Source organism: Narcine bancroftii, chromosome 3 (genome assembly GCF_036971445.1).
Source record: "Narcine bancroftii isolate sNarBan1 chromosome 3, sNarBan1.hap1, whole genome shotgun sequence".
NCBI classification, from domain to species: domain Eukaryota; kingdom Metazoa; phylum Chordata; class Chondrichthyes; order Torpediniformes; family Narcinidae; genus Narcine; species Narcine bancroftii.
This window is the reverse complement of record NC_091471.1, coordinates 222,701,292-222,723,080: the sequence shown is the minus strand read 5'-3', so window position 1 is coordinate 222,723,080 and position 21,789 is coordinate 222,701,292. Positions and strand designations below refer to the sequence as shown.

Genomic DNA, 21,789 nt, shown 5'->3' with positions numbered 1-21,789 from the left:
CTGAGGGGTGTGGTCAAAACCCTCTCACCACTGATTGGTGTGTTTGTGATCCACTTTCCCTGATAGGCCAGTTAAGCTCTTTTAGTTGTGGCCAATTGGAGGGCAGCGTTGCGGGCCCCTTGTAGTCTGCTGGATCATCGCACTCATCCTTTGTTTTGTGAGGAACCATGGAGGCCCTCCACATCCTCACATATATTGGATGTTTGTCCAACAGGTCGGACAGGAAACTGGTTAATTTCTATGCTCTTGCAACCAGCAGAATCATCTGACAATTTATACAGGAAGCAGGTCGAATGGCACTTACCCCTGTTAATCAATGTCAGACCTACATTCCTGCTCACCTAAAATAACATGGGCCTACCAAGGCTGGCACCCTAGCACTGGTTGTAGTATCAAATCCAGCACATGGGCTAGCTCACTATCTTTTTCCCTTTGGAACTATCGATAAACTCCGGTCCAGATTAATGAGATGCCAGCAATGCTGGAGGATTAATTCTCAGGTGCGTGTTGCTGAAAGTTAGGGGGATATTGGCGCATTCTCCAGCAAAGACCATTGTGCCTCACCCACTGTAACTTGTAGACAGACATGTAACTTTGTTAATTAGCGTGGGATGCCTGCTTGTCAGAGGCGGTTGCGCAGCTACAGTTTGCTCCCTTGAAATTGGATAGGTATAGTTTAGTTGATTTATATCAGAGCATTACTGGTCTATGTGTCCGCTATTGTCTATTTGTTACATGTGTAAATAAAGTTTATGTTTAGTACTAACACATGCCCAGGATTTTCACTCTTTGAACCTTGCAAACTTGTTCTACTGTCACTCATGCCAGTCTATTTTCCCATGTACTGCCAAATCAAGGCCACCCACAAAATGGAGGAACAATGCCTTATATTCTTTGGCCCTCTCGAACCAGATGACATTGATAATGACTTTTCCAATCTCTGTTAAACCCTCCCCGATTTCTCTCTTTCCCTACCATCTCTCCAGTTCCTCACCCCTCCCTCCCTTCTCTTATCAGAGAGTTACCCTTCACCCTCTGCCCTCTTCCCCATCACTTCTCAGCTTCTTTTCCCTTCTACCCTCCCTCCTGTGTCCACATTACCTCTTTCCTATGGGCTTCTGTTCCTATCCTCCTCCACCCCCTCCCTCCAACCTCTTGCCCAGGGATCTACCCTCTTTTCTGCATTCCTGACGGAGAGGCCATTGGTAAGAAGGATGTTTATGGCCCAAATTAATCCAGATGTCCCCATGATGCTGCAAATAACAGAGGGAGATGAAGGTGAACTATGGAATATTGATGAGATAGAAAAACAAATTCAGACAGAAAATGTAGCAGAAGAGTTTCAGAGATTGGGAGAAATAGGGCTGCCTTCCTATGAGGCCGCTTGGGGTACCCCAGGAGGTACCATGGTAGTTTAATTCCCAACTCATAAATCAACTGTTGAAACAACCCAAACAAAGTTAGATCCTTGATCACTCTGGATCTCTTTAGGTAATAACTACGTATGGTCAAGAAAATCTAGCACTTTCCAAGGATTGTCACGTGTTGGAAACAAAATCAAAACTTTACTTCCCGTCTTAAAATTCCTCACCTGAGCTTTCCTGTCAAATAAACGCTTCATTTTACCCTGAGCAATTTCCAAATTCTCTTGAGCCAAAGTCCACACTTTATGTAACCTATCCTTAATCTAGCAAATTCATCTGTACATCCTCATTAACCCACTGTTCTTTTATCAACATTAAAGGTACCCTAACCTGATGACCAAACACAATTTCAAAAGGGCTGAAACCGAATGACTCCTGCACAGCCTCCCTTGATCCTCTATATTCCCCAGCCTCCGACTCTCAGGTTCCCAAAACTCCAGCTCTATCTCCTTCTCATCCCACTGCCCAGTCTCAACCCCCACTGATCCCATCTTTTGCAGCATCATAAGGGCGGCTCCACTTACCCAAGCAAAAAAACTCTCTTAATCAATGGCAACAAGCAACATCTGGTCAAGAGGAGAATTACTAATACTACTACTAATACCATCTCAATTTGGTAAACCACAAACCCCAAAGGCCAAAATTCACATGCAACCAATTAAAAATTGGTGGCCATAGCCAGCATTGTCCTTTAATTCTTACTGCAGAGTCTTAAGTTTATTCATAGCCCAAGTGAAGAAGCCATTTGGAGTGGTATTGTTAGGAATAAAGGTACAATATTGCTTGCCAAACATGCCACAGACACCTTTTTTAGCCATTAACCAGTCCAAAGCCTATCGATTCTGCCATGTCATCTTGCTTGTCGCATTGATCTGCTCTCCTAGGGCATTCAATGCATCATTGAAATAATTGATAAATTTCTGTTGGTTATAACAAATATAGTTAATCCATTCAGCATTCTTAGATACTCCAATTGTTGAGATGAAAGCCTTAAAACCTGCAGCTATCTCATTTCTTGCCTTATATCCGATGGGTATGCCGTGCGGTTGACCTATGGCAGCTATACATTTTCTAGGGTCCCCAGGTATTCTCTTCTAGTTCGGTGATAAGGAGTCAAATCCGGAGTAATCAATATCTGATGCATTAACATTGCCCGTGCACATTTGCCTATCCAATTATATGGGAGAATATCCCTAAGGTGTCCTCCACAATCCCACCATAAATCTGCCAAAGGTTCTTCTGAGGACTTTTAAATATCAAAAGGAGGAGGTGGCCATCTACCTTCCCCTGATTTATTTCGCTTTTTCCTTTCCTCAAAGCCCCCTGAAACATCAAAAGTGGTTTCACACAGACCCTTAACATGTCCGACCTTGGCCTTAGTGCTACCATTTCTCAGATAACACTCAAACTTCATCCTTGGTGTGAGAATTGTGTTCTGGGGAGGAGTGGTGATATTGACTGAAGCCCAAGGATGTGTCCCTTTGCATTTCCACATTAGGGTTGTTATGTTATAATATCTGGAAGCTTGATAGATCACGCAGTACCATGAGCACAGTCCCGACATCTCCGAGTTGCTCATCCACTCCTGGCAAGTTTTGTTATTATAAGGGGCTGGGACTTTCATTAATGGGGGATTAGCCATATTGCAAACATAATAATTAGGGGTTACGGAGAGAAGGCGGGGATAGGGTACTGAACTTTAAGATCAGCCATGATCTCAATGAATGGCGGAGAAGGCTCGAAGGGCCGAATGACCTACTCTTGCTCCTATCTTCTATGTCTATGTCTATGATCTTCCCACTAAGGCGGCTGTATAATTTGCCCACTTATACCACATATTCGTCTGCTGTTTCGAAGTTGTTTCTGCTTGTTCCATCACACTGTCAGTGCTTTCGAATAGGGTCGCGATCACACAGCCAGCAAGCCACAGAATCCAAATAGTCTTCATCCTGAATTAATCAAGGTCTAAAAGAGATCAAAACACATAATAACCATTAGTCTAACATTCCTACCACTCAAGCTTATTATTAAATATTTCTGCTTCATCCTTCATTATCCAACACAATATATAATACTGTAGTTGTTCACCTGGTACTGTAATTATTCAAAGCTTACACTGGTACATTATTCACCTGATACTGTAAAAATATAAAATTACTCACCTGGTTCTATCCCGGTTCCATCATCCCCCCCTTTGGTTGGCAGAGCCAACCTATTTACAATGATGGAGATGGATCCAGGAGGTTCTGCCCTCTGTCTTTATTGTGGTTGGGGTGGTGAGAAGGACCAAATGTGGTCCATCCCATCATGGTTCCATTGAACCTCTAACCCTGTTGCGCATCATCACAAATGACCCTGGGCATATGTGAGAGGGCAAGTCTAACGTGGAGGTCGTTTCAAAAGCTGCGCGCACTCTAGAGGCTGACTGGAGAAGGGCGTGTGTCATTTCAGAACTCATGTGGTGGAAGGGGATGGGGAGGGGTGACTGATTGGATGGCCATAGATGATCTCGGCGAGTGTCAAGCCATGTCTGGTAGCTTGTTCTGTGCGTACTTGGTATAAAGCTGTCAGCAGCAGGGAAACCCAAGTGCCTTTAGTTTGTTCAGTAAGCTTGGCTAATTTTGTCTTCAAGGCCTGGTTGGCATATTCCACTTTTCCTGCTGCCCATGGGTGATAAACACAATGTAACTGTTATTTCATTTCAAAGGTATTACAAACTGCACGGTTAATAACAGCAATAAAATGCTGTCCAGTATCTGAACCAAGGCGACAAGGAACACCAAAGTGAGGAATTAACTCCTTGCTTAACACATGTACCTCGATAGAGGCCTTGCTGTCCCTTGTTGAGAAGGTCTCAACCCATCTACTAAAGCAATCTATTATTACTAAAACATATTTATAATTCTGACATCTAGTTAACTCAATAAAGTCCAGCTGTTTTGTATCAAATGGTCCTTCTGGCAAAGGAGTTTGACCAACCTGGCAAGAATGACCTTTACCTGGGTTAAAACAGGCAGAGATGAGACACCTGCCACTAAGTACCCAGGCTGCCAATTGATCAGTTGTACAAGTTTACCCAGCTGGAGTTACCCAAATCTCAAGTACATCATAGTAACAACCGGAACATTTACATCGCTCAATTTCTCTATCAGAGGTGTCCCTCTGGTGGAGTAGAATCTCCTGGATGGAAGGTATAAGGCTCGTTGAGGAGGAATCACGTTGCACTAAATCTTTGGGGATCTAATCCTGAAAACCCTGCAATGCAGTTTCAGCTGCTTTACCTGCCGCCTCATTAAGCTTAGAAATCACGTCTTTGCCATGGGGTCTGTGCTCCAACTTGAAGGAGAACCACCCTTTCTGGGAGTTGGATTTTGCTGATAACACACTGAACCATTCGTTTATGGGAAATAGGGGTCCCTGACGATGTTACAAAGCCACGATATTTCCACAACTGTCCAAAATCATGAGCCACCCCGAAGACCTACTGGGAATTTGTGTAGCTGTTTATAGACAGGCTCTCGGAGAGAATGCAAGCACGCACTAGGCCGAAGAGCAGTGGCCTCCAAGGTTTGTCCATTCTGATCCATTAAGGTATAGCCTGTGCGTCTTGTACCTTGCGAGTCAGTGTAGGAACTTCCGTCAGTGTAGATGGACAGATTAGGGTCTTCCAATGGTCAGTCAGGTCCTGCCGAGGTAATCCTGTGAGTTGGACATTCTGTAAACAGTCGTGCTTCGGCTCCTCCCTCTCTTCTGGTCACAAAGGAGGCTGGATTGATTGTTGTTGCTGTGCGAAAGGATATTTGGGAATTATTAAGCAGTGCTACTTCATATTTATTTTGCCTTGCCATGGTCAAATGTTGCATCTGTCGCTTTCCCAGCAAGGTTGTCACTGAATGTTCTGTATAAACTACTATATGCTGTTGGAGTGTCAGGTTGGCGGTGAGTTGAAGAGATAAATAGATAGCCACCAAGATCTGAGTGCCGTGTGAAAGGCCCAGCATTGATGGCTCCATCTTTGTGGAGAAGTAGTCGGTTGGTCGAAAGGAGTTGCCATGCCTTTGAGTCAAGATTGCAGAGACGTAATGGAGTCTTCCTGCTTGGTAGTTGAAGCCACTTCTTCTCTGGTCACTGATTCCAATCTTCCACCAAGCATTATCCATCCGTCTTGCTGGCTCAACTCACGATCATACATCTCTGTGAGAGGAGCTGTTTGCTCGAGGTCTCTAGCCCAACGAGACAACCGCTTCTCCATCTTTACACTGCAACCTGTCTTCTTCTTTGAACTGTGAACAAATTTGAATTTTGCGTGGTCTCTTTAAGAGTATTCCTGGCTGTCTTAGTTCTGTAGTATTCTGCACAAACTGGTTGCATTATCTAGTTTTCTGGGCTTCCTGCCAATTTGCCTGGATGGAAAAGCGGTATCTTATGTTTTTCAGAGTTCTCACTGTCCTCACTGAGGCTTCAGCTTAAATATTTTTTAACAAAAGCTTCTAGAATTTTCCACAGACTTTCTTTAAATCTTAACTTCTTTGTTACAGTGGCCAGATTATTTATCATGGCTCTGGGTTCAAGCACTAAGAGGATCCAAAAATACTTTGGGTACTGCTGGCACAGAGGGGACCGCTGCTAGTGGTCTAGATACGACAGATGATATGCTAGTGGCAGTCTCCAAGGAGTACTCGGGGTCCATCCTACATCCTCCTAGAGGTCACTCATTTCTCCCTCCTCCATCAGCCTTAGGGCTTCCATTTGACTATGTAGTCTTTGTTTATCCTCCTGGGCAGGAGGCTTCTCCTGCCTGCCCTTTGCTTTTTCAGTTTCCTGATTCTTTTTTTTAATCCTGCTCCTTTTTATGTGCACATTCTTTCTGGAGGACTTCCACAGGTTTTACTGTCCCCCACTTCTGTCAATAGAATTCCCATTTTTACGGCATTAGTCTGCCAACTTGCAAGCTTATCTTTTTCTTTCCTTTCTTGTGTTAACAGGCACCACTTTCTAATGACCTCTTTAGTTTTATGTGCATCTTTTCCAGATTAACTGCTGTGCCTCTTTAATCAATTCATCATCCCAAGAACCACCCCCCCCCCCCACCCCCAGCTTTGGCCAGCCTTCTCTCCCTCGTCTTTAATGCCCCAGAAACCTCTCGAATAATCTTTTCATCCCCTGGATATTTTTCACACATATTTTGTATAGCGAACCCCGTTGACTAGTCATGTCTACACAATTCCCCATTGTAGCTCAGGTTTCCAAAACCTGTGCTCCCCGAGCTCTCACACTGATGGTCCCGGACCAGATGAGTTTCCTGAACTCTTAGACTGATCCAACCTTTTGCCGATCACCCTTAAATTCCATTGGAACTCACAGTCTCGGGTTACAGAAACATGGCAAAGTACCAGGTTCAGGGCAGGGAAAACAGAGAGAATAAGATATACTCCCTCCGCGGGTCCCTCCCCTGGTCTGAACCAGGAACCCTCACTTCGTTCCGTCCACCGAAGATCTTTGGAATCCCACTTCTGACACCAAATGTGGATTCCAGGTCCACAGGGTCCTCGCACGAAATGACTGACTTCAACTACAGTCTTGGTTGGATCATTCTTTAATCTGCAGATTGGGTTACTTTCATTCACCGCTACTATTGAAATGCTATTCAGGAGTTAGTGATAAAAGTCCCCCCGAAATGCTACAAAATATTCTCTTTTACCCTGATCTGTAGCGTACTGTATAATGTTACACCAATCATAAAATACCTCATCTTTTAATATCCAATAGTTAGTTTCTCACATATACAAAGTCTCAGGTTGCTAATCAATGCAGGTGCAGATCAACAAGTGCTCTATCGTTCTGCTGCCACCTTCCTTCATTGCTCTTCCACTCTTTTCTCATCATGTTGCAAAGCCCGACTACACTATACTAGCCCCAAGCTCCACCTACAGTTTAGCCAACTTCCTCAAAGCTGATGTGATATCTCTCCTATGGAAAATGCTGCAAACTCTGGGCTCTCACTTTTTTTTTGGGGGGGGGGCCTATGCACTGCACTAAAGCTCCCTTCTCGTTTTGTGCACTTGCATCGACTTTTCAATCATCCTATGGAGCTCTCCACCCACTCCTGCTACTGGTTTCTCTATGTCTGCTGAGAACGTTCTTTGTCTCCAAGACCTCCTGGATCAATTCAGTGCAGCAGCTGGTTTCTGAGCATTGGTCATTTTTCACTGTGATGCAGTCAACTATATTGATAAGCTGTGACAGTAGCCTCAGGTTGAAAAATGTAGATGCAGCTTCTTGTGCCGGGTGACTGGGGCGAGGGGAATATATGGAAAAAATAGAGCAAATTGTGATGAATATAACTGGTAAAACTGGGATAAGAACATCTCTGTGAAATCAGATTCATTTATCTTCAGCCAATACTTGTAACAGGGACTGGAGCAGTACTCTAAATGGCTATAATTAATTCAGAGTAAAATGAGCTCAAAAAGTCAATTGTAATAATGCTATCGCTTTCAGTGCTGAAGGTCTTTTATTCGCTAGACTTACAAACACTACCATATATTTTGGCATAGAAGTCGACCAGCATATGTTGACATCTCCCCCACCCCACCCCCCAACTTTTTCAGCCTCATTTTAAAGTTTTTATGGTATATCTGGCATACAAGTTGACCCCAATATTCTGGCTCCCTGAGGTGCCTCGTTGACCAGTGTATAAGTCGAACCCCAAAGCTCGCGATTCCTGAGATGGGCCGTTGACCAGAGTATATGCTGGCCCCCATAGATCACGTGAATTGATCTGCTGGGCCTTGGCTGGAGGTGATTGCTATCATAGAGGGTCCATCGACACAACGCAGCACGTGTCGAAAATATGAAACAGGCTTTAAGTTGAAAGTGATAGAAATGGCCAAGAAAACCAACAACTGCACTGCTGCAAGAACATTTGACGTGCATGAGAAGTTGGTAAGAGATTGGAGGAGGAAAGAAGAGACTTTAAGAAACATCCCAAAAAGGCAAAGTTCTTGGAAAAAAGGAATCATTTGTTGGCCAGAGTTGGAAAATGACATTGCAGAATGGGTACGTGAACAGAGGAGGATTGCTACAGTCACCTAAAATAGTTTGCACTGCAATGGACCAAGTCACACCCAGACCTCAGTCATGATTTTGAGGCTACAGTCGGCTGGTGCAATCATTTCATGAACAGGAAAAATCTGGGCCTTATGCCAAAAACAAAAATTACCCAGAAACTACCAAAAGATCTTGATCATAAAATTGTAAGTTTTCACCAGTTTTTTTTTTATACATACGGAACCTGCAGAAACATCAATCTGAATTCTCAACTATCGGAAACGTGGACGAAACCCCCATGAATAGGCATGTTGCCAACATGATAGGCAATAGAACAGTGTTAAAACTGTGCAAACCAGAAGTACAGGCCATGAAAAGACTAGGTTTACCGTGGTGTTATTGTGCTTGGCTGACAGAACAAAGTTAAAGCCCATGGTAACCTTCAAATGCAAAATTAAACCAAAAATGAAATTCCCCGCAATATTTGAATACACTTTCTTGAAAAGAATTAATGGACGAAAATGGTGTAAAGCTGTGAATAGACCATGTGTGGAACAGGAAGCCAGGCAGTTTACACAAATGATGGAGTTTGCTGGTCTAGGATATGTTTCATAGCCACTTAACTGAGAAGACTAAAAGTAGATTAGCACGACGTGGTGGTTATCCCAGGTGGTTTGACATCTATATTGCAACCTCTCGATGTCTGCTTGAACAAGCCATTCAAAGACCATGTGCGTGAGGAATGGAATACATGGACGTTGAATGCAGAAAAGTCATTTACAAAAGGCAGGGCAATACATGCTGCATCACTTAATGTGCTGTGTAACTTCATGCTCAAGGCATGGGACAAAGTTAAAGTAGAGACTGTGATAAAATCATTTAAAAAGTGCAGTATCTCTTGTGCAATTGAAGGCACAGAAGATGATTTATTGTGGGACACTGACGATGAAGCTGAAATCGCCTCATCAGATACAGACCTGGGACGCGTATGATGTCTGTCTAAACAGTGAGAGTATGGATGTGCTCGCTGCCATCTTTGCTTCAGACAATGATATTGAGAGTAATTTTGAAGGGTGCCAATTGTGTGTGTTTTCAATAAATATTTCAATGAAAATTCGTTGTAGTTGGGTTTTTTTTTCATGGGTCGACTTGTACGCCGGATCAGTGCAGATTTGATTTTGAACTGAATTTAAGTCTCAAAAGTATCTCTGGTGTACGTCGACCCCCATTTTTTGAGATTTTTTGGGGGTTTCATGACTCGACTTGTACACCGAAATATATGGTAATTACCAATTTCAATTCACAGCAGAAATTCTCATGATATTTCTGGGTACAAGTCCCTCATCTGAATTCAGAGCATTTAAGTGGAAGTTGGATAATACTGACTCAATACCTGCACTGTTAGGCACCTCATCAGACCGGGATGGATGAAAGTAAAGTAGAATACTTGTTGTCATCCTTCATCTCCTCCTCCAACCCTCTTTTTCCCACCATTGGTTAAGATGCCCAAACCACATTCTGACCCTGTAATCACTTGACCCCAATCTGCTGCCTCATAACCCCAGCCCCCATTAAATAGCATGACAAATACCAGTCCCCAATCTTCTTCAAGAGGTATTGCTTCCCCCTATCAATCAGGTATGAGGCTGTTGACCTTCCCCACCACTACCCAATCCAGACTGTGAGAGCAGTAACTTGCAAAGTTTTTTTTGCAGAGGTCTAAGATTGAAAATATTTCAGAGTTGTACCTAGCTGGCATATCTTTAGAATTATTTAGCAAAACTATGTTCAAGGAACAAAGTGTCAGACAGGTGTTTGTTGGTCCTATGTACAAGAGCAAAATTGGGCTTGGACTATTAGCCATTTACTGCTGGCAACATTAATCAATTAAATATGCATTCAGCACAACAGCTAATACACCAGCAACAAAATGTACTTAAACCTGCAAGACCACCATGCTTTAAAGCCATAATATTAGACAACATTTTTTAAAAGGTTCTCTTCCTGAAAACCAATTGTGGATTATAATAGACAACTTTAAGATGAACACAAACATCACTTCAGATTTGCTGTATCACGTCAAAAGATGGAGGAACATTAAATGAATTTTTGTTGAATTTAGCTTTAAGCATATACTCACCCCAAGTGTAACAGAATGTATCGCACCTGTTGTGACATTGACGAAACATTTCTGCTGTATTGAATCTTCCTGAAGATAGTAGATGCTATTGTTAAGAAATCTCACTATGAAGAATATATGAATCAACATGCATCTATAACAATGTAATGCACAGCATCTGTATATGTAAGCTACTTTTATAGCCTGTTTGCAGCTACCCTGACTAAGCATGCCCAGGCCTAAGACAACATTTGCATAGCCCCTTCCCTGAGTGCTTGGACCGCCCAGGCCTAAGACAACATTTGCATAGCCCCTTCCCTGAGTGCTTGGACCGACCAAAACAGCTTACTTTATGGGCAATATACTAGTAGACTTAAAACATTGTTATCTGATAATAGTTCTTTTGATTGTTTACATGTTCACTCTGTATAGTTTATTTTTTGCAGTGGTAATTCTGCCATGCCTGCAGGAAAAAGGAATCTCAGGGTTTTATGTGATGTCATGTATGTACTCGGACAATAAATCAGAAATCTGATCTGATAATGACAAGAAATCACAAAATAGGTTACATCTTAAAAAAAACAGTATGTGATAGGAATTTTCAAAGATGATTTTAATGATCAACAGCCCAAAATCCATTAAAATGCACCAAAAAATGTTCAGGAAGCCAAGATTTCATTGTCCAGTGTAATGGCATTGCTGCCTGAATATTTATGGATAATTCTGTAAATAAACATAAATGAGATGCACATTATATGCAAATCTGATTATAATAAAGAAAAAGATTGTTTTCGGATCAATTTGATTTGTTTGAATCATCATTTTTCAAGCATTTTGAAATATCTTGTGCAAATATTATATTGCACCAAATATTTTGCAAGTATCATTCTTTGAATTCTTTTGTGCAAATATTATATTGCACCAAATGTTTTGCAAGTATCATTCTTTGAATTCTTTTGGCTTCACAATCCCTGTGAGACAATGGAACTGAGCAATTCTGATGTTGAATTTCTTGCAAACCACATTATAGTTTATAAGCAACATTTTTGGCCTGTTTGATGCATTATAGATAAAGTAAAATCCCATTGACTTGGTTGATCTCGGGACATTGAACCCGTAGATCTTTTTTTTATATAAATTCAGTAACATTAAATTTTCATGATTGAATTAAAAGCTCCATCCAGCACTTCACATATGGGGCATCTTGACATTTATTTCAAACTTGTTTTGCACTTGAGTCAGTTCATTTTTAATGCAGAAAGAATGTGAAGGAAGGAGAAAATTAATCTTAAAAATCCTTCTGAGGATTGCAAGATTGCTGGAGCTATTAAAAAGGCAACATTCTATTTAAATATTAAACAACATTTGAAGAACCAAGCTGTGGTTTCTGGAGACAATTGAGAGACTTAATTATAAGCACAAGGTTTCAAAATTAATTTTGCAATGAAAACAGGGGAACAGTATTTTTCTCTGTAAATAATGACTCGTGAACCATGTTATGTTGTTGGCGTGTTCAAAAGAAGCACTTTGCTCCAATCTAATTAATAGGTGTTAATTATGGAGAGTCATCTTTTGGAGTCAGCCTTTGTGGAAAAATATTACATTTAATTATTAGCTTTTAAGATAAAAATGGGACTTAAATGCTTTTTTAAAAAATTATCAGAGGCCAATAGCCACAGTATGTAATATCCAGTGGAACTAGAGCAATGTTTAGATTTGAGTTTTTCTTTTTCAATCTTTTTATTAGTTTCATCATATAAAGTTTGCGTAGGTACATGAGAATAAAATAGAATATTAACAAATCTTATGTAGTAATACAAATGGTATTGTAACCTATGTTACATTTTATGTAAAAAGTAGATTAATGAATAATATATATTCATTACACACAAATATATATTTATTACACACACACAACAAAGTGTAAGAACAAGAAAAATATACTGTACGGATACAATTACAATAAAAATGAACATCGAAACTAATGATAAGCAGCCAGAATTCAATATTATATCTAGTTCCTGCAGAAAAAACCCAAAGAAAAATTCTGTAACTAACTTATCCTAAATCTATCGCCCCTAGAGTGAGGACAGCAACTTTTTTGATGTGACTGACATCCCATCCTCATTGCCAAAGTGCCAAATATTTATGCTGTGAACGCGTTGCGTGGAATACAAACCTACACCTCGTTAGGTCCAGAGAGAAATGACTGACTCCAGCCTTTTCCCAAATCGAAAGAACGAGCCCTTTTACTTACAATTCAAGAACTATTTATAGTACTTACAATGCCCTTGGTCCAGAGGGAACTCTCGCGAGCCATCTCACACATGCGTGATTGGAGTAGTTGATTGATGGCTCAAGTCTCGAGAATTGGTAACACCCACTCATGGCAGTGGTGGGGTTGCTCTGTTAAGGATGTCCTAGCACCAATCCAAAATCTATAGTCCCTAAACCAAAAAAAAGGAGAAAAACCACTAGGATGCCTAAACCCAACAAAAGGGTAACAGTAAAACCGTGCATCTTGGCGCCTCACAGTTTGGCGGTGTTAGGTCTGCTTTGTTCATGAATGAGTGAGACAAACACCAGGCTGAGTCGAAATCAGGGTTCTTTGTTCTTTATTACCGGATTGTAACACTTGCGACCAACAAAGTTAGTCGGAGAATGCATTCTGCCGTTATCAGCAAAATGGTGATTTTTTATACCCTTGGATACATGCTTAGAACATCATCATATCATTACTTGTCCAATGACTAAAACTGTTGCTATCCTTTCCCTGCTAGCTTCCTGCCTCTCAATCCATCAATGTCTCTCTTATCTTGTAAGTACAAGGATGCATTCTGTTACTCCTTAGTACTGGGTGACTCCTTCTCCGGTCCCATCTCATGATGTTTTACCTAACAGGAGTACAAGGACACCTCCCCTTCTTGTTACTGCCCTGTACAGGGTAACTCCCTACACATTCCCATCTCATGATGTTTTACCTTACAGCGGGCAGCAACCTCCTTTGAAGAAGACCGCAGAGCCCACCTCACTGACAAAAGGCAAAGGAGGAAAAACCCAACACCCAACCCCAACCAACCAATTTTCCCCTGCAGCCGCTGCAACCGTGTCTGCCTGTCCCGCATCGGACTTGTCAGCCACAAACGAGCCTGCAGCAGACGTGGACTTTTACCTCCTCCATAAATCTTCGTCCGCGAAGCCAAGCCAAAGAAAGATATTAGTCATTAATCTACTTTTTATATAAAATGTAACATAGGTTACAATACCATTTATATTACTACATAAGATTTGTTAATATTCTATTTTATTCTCATGTACCTACGCAAACTTTATATGATGAAACTAATAAAAAGATTGGAAAAGAAAACCTCAAATCTAAACATTGCCCTAGTACTCCCTTTGAAGTCTTGAAAATTTCAGGAGACATGCAAAAACTCTATCAAGAATTTACCACTGGATATTACATACTGTGGCTTTGCATCTTATTTCAACTCCACAGAAGTTCTAATGAAAGCTAATTGACCTTTCTCTCAAGATATTCCTCGATATGTTGAGCATTTCCAGCATTATCTGTAATTATATAAGTGGAGTTCAGTTGTTTTTGTCATTTGAACATGCCAATGAAGATCAAGGAAAAATATAAATTGAAGAATAATGTTTGTAATAATTATGTTCACTGTCGTACATATAAACAATAAGTTTATGTAATACAATATCATTTGTATTAGGTTTCACTCACTGAGCTCTAGGCAAGATTTACTCAGTGGTTACAGAATAATAATGTTAAGGTAAAAATAAACAGCATTCTGCACTTCACTGATATGTCAACGTATTGAAATAGTTTTCCAATCCCTCCTTCCCTCTGCTCTTCCCCATGATCCTTAATATGAGTGTGTAATTTCCTGAGTGGGGCCACTGCCTGTCGCTGTATTTGTTCCAATTCCCTGAAGCTATCTCCTACAGATCGAGTGGGCCGATCCCAATGGTCCAGAGACTGAATAATATCAAGCTCTTAAACAATTTAATAGGCCCATATATCAGGCCAAAACAAGGGTCCTATGAAAATTTGTGAATGACAGTAAAACCCTGCTTCCAGATTTGCCATCTGTAAAACGATCATCTTTTCCATTTTTAAAAATGTCTTATGATTTTTTTTAGAAATTAAAGAAAGGATGAAATATTTATAAATAATCAACTAAAGTTGTTAAAATACTGAATCAATCACATTAAATCAAACTTAATTTTTTTTAAAATGCATCTTGCCATACCAATTTGTATTTGGAGGAGTGATTTAGAATGAATACACTAACCTCTACTTGCATTGCACACCTCAGAAGTTACTTAAGAGGATTCCCAACAGCATTAAAGAATAATGCAGAATGCAGATATTTTCCCTGGGTGTTGGACATTAAAAAGGTTAAGGAGGTGGCACTGGATGAATTACATCATGAAAATAAATCATGAAAATCTGTAGACACCATGGATGAAGTAAAAACACAAAATGCTGGAGAAGCTCAGCAGGTCTGCTTATTTAGCAAAGGTAAAGATACATAACCAACGTTTCAGGCTTGAAGTTATGAGAGCCCTGGTATATCCTTACATACGGACGAGCCAAAACAGATACTCGTTGCGTATAGCACGATCACGCTGGCAACAATTGCTTCTTGTTACTGATTTCAAGACATTAAAGTACTGACCTTGGTCAACAGGACATTGATCATTCTGGCAGCAAATTGCTGAGTCATTTTCTATTCTGAAAGGAGCAGGTGTCATAATGTTAAGGCTAATGTCTTAATGTTAAGGCTAATGTCAACTTTGCAAGTATCATTGTCAATCGCTGAAAATAAAAATTATAAATGAGGCTTTCATGGAACTTAGTGCATCAGAGAAATTTCCAAAATAACAATGAAAGGAAAGCAATGTGATTAACACTTAACTGCCCTCAGAAATGGTCCAGCAAATCATTCCATGGTGTCACACCACAAGAGTAAAACTCCTGTTATCCAGATTTCAAGCAAAACAAATCATGGAAAATACAGGTTTAAAATTGGCGTATCTCGTTGTTAGCTCACCAATCTTGTAACACCTAATCTCAAGCAACCAGAAAATTCACTTATCCAGCATCTACCCATCCCCATAGGTGCCAGATACTGGGAGTTTTACTGCAAATCATTTACACAGCAGGCATCAACCTACTCACCAAATAGAGAAAAGTTGCCACTTTTAGTCCAGTAAATGTTACAAATATCCTCTCACAAACTAATAAATGCTGTCACATCAAAAGGCCTTACAGAATTGTGCTAGACTCCTTCCTCTCCACCCTAATAAGCACCTTGTAGCAGGTGCACAGCACAGTATTGCAAACCGCCACCATCAGTTCACAGACTGACCTGACACATCGCGGGCTAGCAGTGCTGAGCGCCAAAGTACAGTGAATGGATCAGATGAAGCCCTTGCCTAAAGGGGTGGGGCACTAATGGCTCATAGCTTTAACCTGCTGGTCCACAGGACCAGCAGCAATTCACTGATGAGCTCATTAACAGGCAGGGAATAAAAGGTCTGTGTATGTCTGCATTAAACCAGTTTTGAGTTGACTACCTTTGTGTGTGTTTGCCTCTATTTAGTAGCATCTACTGTAGTAGCCACTACAACCTTTTGACCCACTAGTAAGATAGTCGTAGGACTCGTAGACCCACCAGAGGTGGCAAAGCATTGGCAAATAGACAAAAGTGAGGAACCTTGCCCATTATCAACATTGACGTCAAATGCCACATTCAAGAAAAGGAAATGTCTTCCATATTTCAATCAGTCAAAGGGAATAGGCGGACGGGACGGGTATTTGTCTGGATTGCATTTCCCAAGCTGCAGACATGTGGAAGAAACCCTTCATGCAAGATAATTTATTGAGATTTACTGTCAGAACTGGAACATAAGAATAGGAGCAGGAGAAGACCATGTCACCCATCAAGCCTGCCCCAGTGGCTGATATGGCCATGGACTCAGCTTCACCCCGTAAATAGCATAGCAGTTAGCACAACACTATTACAGCGCCAGTGACCCAGGCTCAAATACACCACTGTCTGTAAGGATCTTCCACATTCTCCCCATGTCCACATGAATTTCCTTTGGGTGCTCTAGTTTCCTGCCTTGCAAAGGCATATGGGGTTAGTAGGTAAATTGGGCACATGAGTGTACTTGAGTGATGTGGGCTGAGAGAGCCTGTTACCATGCTGTAACTCTCAATTAAGTTTTTAAAAATAACCCTTAATTCTCCTGCAATGTAAAAAATGTATCTAACGCTATCTTAATTAAATATACGTTTTAAATTCAGACATGCAGCACGGTAACAGGGCCGTTCGGACCACAAGCCCATGCCACCCAATTACACCCAAAGGACCTACAACTGTGACACACTTTGAAGGATGGAAAGAAACTGGAGCACCTGGAGGAAACCCACACAGACCCACAGAAAACGTACGAATTCCCTGTAGAGAATGGCAGATTCTAGGCCAGGTCTTCTGCTTCTTTGGGTAGAGAATTCCACAAATTCCCTAAAATCCCCTCTCATTTTTCAGAATTGCAACAAATACAGCCCCAGGTAACTCCGTCTAATTCCCTCATCTCTGGAATCAACCTGGTGAACTTCCTCTGGACTACTTCCAAAGTTAGTTTATCTCTCAGGTCAGGAGACCAGAACTGTACATGTCCTCACCAATATCCTGTAAACTTTAGCCAACCCTGCCTGCTCTTAAATTCAATCCCTCCAGCAATGAAAGTCAACATTCCATTTCATTTCTTGATATACCTGCTGTCTCTGCAAAGCAAGCTTCAGAAAGTTATCCGCATCTACTCCCAAGACTTGCTGCACAACATCATGCTTCAATCATTCACCACTTAAATAATAATTTGATCTTCAACTTTTCCTTCCAAAGTGGATGGCTGCTAGATACCTGTCCACTCACTTAAGCTATCCAACACTCTGTCTATCATTGATCTAACAATCAGTGAGGATCAGTAAGAACACCTCATCCACAATCTCCAGCAGTATCGGAGCACCACAGGGCTGCATTCTAAGCCCCCTGCTCCACTCACTTTACACTCGATAAGACAACAACAAGTTCGCTGATAAAACCACAGTAGTGGGATGTATAAAAAGGGGCAATGACTCAGCAGACAGGAGGGTGATTGCTGAATGGTGCACCAACAACTACTTTGCACTCAATGCCACCAAAACCAATGAATTGATTGTTGACTTCAGGAAGGGAAATCCAAGGGTATACAATCCAATGATCATTGCAGGTGGAGAGGGTGAGCAAATTTAAGTTCTTGGGAATCACTATCTCAGAGGATCTTTCCTGGACCCAACACACTAAAGGCGTCGTGAAGAAAGCATACAAGTGCCTCTACTTCCTCAGGAGTTTGCAGAGGTTTGGTAATGACACCAAAAACCCCGACAAATTTCTACAGAGATTTCTACAGAGAGTGTGCTGACCGTCTGCATCAGGTTTTGGTATGGGGACATCAATACCCCTGGGCGTAAAGCCCTCCAAAAGGTAGTGGACACAGTCCAAGACATCACAGGCAAACCCCTCCCCACCATCGATAGCATCTACAGGGAACGTTGCCATCTGAGAGCAACAGCAATCGTCAAGGATTCACACCACCCAGCGCACAATCTATTCCCATTGCTGCCAGTTCGAAAGAGGTATCGCTGCCAGAAGACTCATACCACCAAGTTCAAGAACAGCGGCTACCCCTCCACTATCAGACTCCTCAATGACAAACTCAATCAGAGACTCACTTAAGGACTTCAGTTTTGCTATTTTTTTCCTCTCTGTATTGTACAGTCAGTTTGTTTACATTTCTGTATATGTTTACGTGTGTATGTAGAGTACAGATTTTCCTTTTGCACTACCAATAAGTGGTAGTTCTGCCTCACCAACAGGAAAAAGGATCTCAGGGTTGTATGTGATGTCATGTATGTCCTCTGCCAGTAAATCTGAAATCTGATCTCTGCAGACTCTCTTTTGCTTTTTCACTCAATTTAGTGTTATCAACAAATGTTGATGTACTTGGTCTCCTCCTGCAAATTCTTAATGTGTTTGACACAATCAAAGTTGCCAGAACTAGGGCCTCTTTGGAGCCACAAAGGATAAGAGGTGATGAATTGAGAGATACAAGATTATGATGGAGGACAACCAGCACCTTCTTCCTGGGATGACATTAGGAAATACCAGAGAACATCTGTTTAAGGTGAGTGGAAGAACATTTCAGGGAGATAGAGAGTAGTAGGTGCCTGTAATGCATTACAATAGGGATGTTCAAAAGACTTTAAGAAAGGCACGAGGATGTAAGAGAAATGGGTGCAAGTTAGGGAAGGGTTAGATTTTTTTAATGAGTAGGTTGACATAAGTCGGCACAATATTATACTGTAGTCCCAAGGGCCCGTATTGTGTTTCATGTTAATATGTATCGTGAAAAGTTGTGCTCACCGTTGATTGCCAGCCAAAGAAATAGCCATTTATCCCATGCTACGCTTTCTATTTGTTAGCCAATCCCCTAGCCAGGCTCATGATTTATTCCAAGCTCAATGCATTCTTATCTTATGGATATGTCTTTCATGTGACACCTTATCAAATGCCTTCTGGAAATCAAGTATGCAACATCCACCTGTTCTCCTCTGCCTACTGCACTTGTATCTTCAAAGAATCAAGTAAATTTGTCAAACATGGCTTTTCTTTCCTGAATTCATGCTGAGTCCGCCTGATGGAACACCTACCACTGTTTCCTTCCCTCCTCCACAAAAGCATGGGCACACACACACACACACACGCACCGTACCTCCAGAGTCAATGTCCTTTACCTGCCTGTTACAGTCCCTCTGACCCACTTGGAGTGTTCTCCCACTTTCCTCCTGTTACTGAGATATCCAGTCATGTCTTGCCTTCCCGTTACTGAATGGAAAAATGCCACATGTACCTTTAAGAGGCGGATACAAATGTTGTCCCTGCTGCACCTGTGAATTTGTAACTAAAAGTGGTAGTTTTATTACAGCTATACACAGAGAAACCAGTTTTGTGAACTTAGCATTTGAAGTTTTCATACTTCACGCAAGTTTTACAAACAGCATTGGAGTGAACCACGCTATTAATTTAATATCAAAAGAATTGTGTGCATTGATTTGATGACCTATTCTCAAGTTTTTTTTTAAATAGTATTTTTGCTTCATGTCTGTGTTCCATTTTTAGTTAGCGTTGATAAAATGTTTTAATTTAAAAAATCAAGAGATTTCATTGAACTAATGCCTGGGGTTAATTGATGTTGATAAAGGGGATGCTTATGCCACAGATTTTTTTCCCCAGTCAAACTCTGTCACTTCGCCTCTGGGTAGGATTCTCGAAGGGAGAAAACAATCTTAACCATACCAATTAGATTCTTCTCACGTTCAAACTAATCTGATCACCTTCCTTCAGGGAGATGAAGAAATCTGCTCACAAAGGCACGTTTCAGGTACAAATCTCAAGGTGAAATGATTGTTTTTGCCTTGGATTATGCTGTTTCACTCTTGACCAAATGCTGCGATGAGTCAACTTTCATTAATGAGGCTCACACTGCATTAAGTGACCTTGAACTCCTGAACACAGTATCATACCAATTGCGGTGGATATTTCCAGATAAGACAAAGGAAGTTAATGAATCAAAGAAACACAAAGCATCACTGTGGATGCCGCATATTAAAAAAGAAATAAATCAGATGGTATATTTATAGTTGATAGTAATGTTTGTTTTCCTGCTAAATAATTATCAATTTTCAAAAATTACATTCTTAATACAACGTGCAGGAAAAAAACAATAAATATCATTGTGGGGTGTAGATTTACTTGGCATGGTACTAATTAAATTTTGGGACAGAAATGATCTCAGACCTTTTACTAGCTAACAGCTGAACCATAAATTGCTTCCTGCAATTTCTCTTGGAGGGACACAGTTTTTCATTTTCAGAATGGGGAGATAATGTTTTCCGCATTGATTTGGGCACAGGTCCTTTCCTGCATTGATTTTTAACCTGTAGACCTAATGAATGGTTGAGAAAACAAAGATTAAAGTACAGATTGGAAGAACAAATTGAACTACTCCACAGAACCCGTCAATATTGCTCATTGCTTGTGTCGTTATTTGGAAATGGTCATTTCTATCTGTTCCCGACGAAATGAGTTTCTCAAAGGGAGCGTTACGTCCCATACTAAAATGAACCAACACAAAGATTTACTCCAAAATCAGAATCTTACTTATCGATCCACCAGTTTGAATTACAAATTAAAAACTTTTGCCTCCTTTCAAAAGTCAGTAGGTCATGCTTAAGGTTTCCAATGTCTTCATTTTAAATTACTGAAATGCAGCACAAATGCAAGACTAATTGACTGGTTAGAAACTGAATACATTTCCAGGCCTCACACAAAATTAAAGCTTTAATCACCTTCTTCATTTTTACATTAGAATTTCTAACACCATGAAGGCAAGACCTTCTGGTTAATTAATACCAGAGGTTGTTGTGGAGAATTAAAAACAGAAATGACTGTGATTCATCATTTTGTTCAAAAAATCGATTTAGTCAGAAGTATAAACTAGATTAGGGCCAAACATTTGCTTTCAGCATTTTTATCTAAATATGAAAATGTCAATTGACATAGAAACATTCTTGACATTTAAATATTTAGAGAATCCTTCAAAAAAAAGGGAGGCATTTAGCTCTAAATCCTGTGTCAACTCTTTAAAAGAGCTATCCACATTGTTCCATGCGATTGCCTTCCCTAAACCCTGCATTCCTTTCCCTTTTCAAGTACAAATCACATTCATTTGCATAACATTTATGTTGCTTTATTTCACTGAAGGGACTTGTGTGTCTTTGACAAAGTCATCACCTGCTTCAAGTCTTTCAATGTCCCCGTGAAGTGAACTGGGATTCTCTGGTAGTGTGGAGTGCTGGCTCCGCCCCCATCTGCCCACATATAACCCTGGTTTTCCGCCTAAAGCCAGAACCCTTCTAAAGACGACTGTGAGACCCGACCCATAGTTATAAGCTAATAAAAGCGTTTGTTCTCCCTCCAGTCATGAGAGCTTTTACATCTTTGGGTTTTTTTGGTCTGGTAAAGTTGCTAACATGTGAGGTTCTACTGGCAAAACCTTAGAGAGTTG

The 21,789-nt window shown here is 40.9% G+C and overlaps 1 long non-coding RNA gene across 1 annotated transcript in view; it reads right to left on the bottom strand.

Moving 5' to 3' along the window:
• Positions 1–979: 979 nt before the first annotated feature.
• The window catches only part of LOC138758169 (uncharacterized), a 64,974-nt gene continuing 44,164 nt past the window's right edge, over positions 980–21,789 (bottom strand). The window contains exon 3 of the long non-coding RNA XR_011354189.1: positions 980–3,389. This is a non-coding gene — a long non-coding RNA (uncharacterized lncRNA). The remainder of the gene's footprint in view (positions 3,390–21,789) is intronic.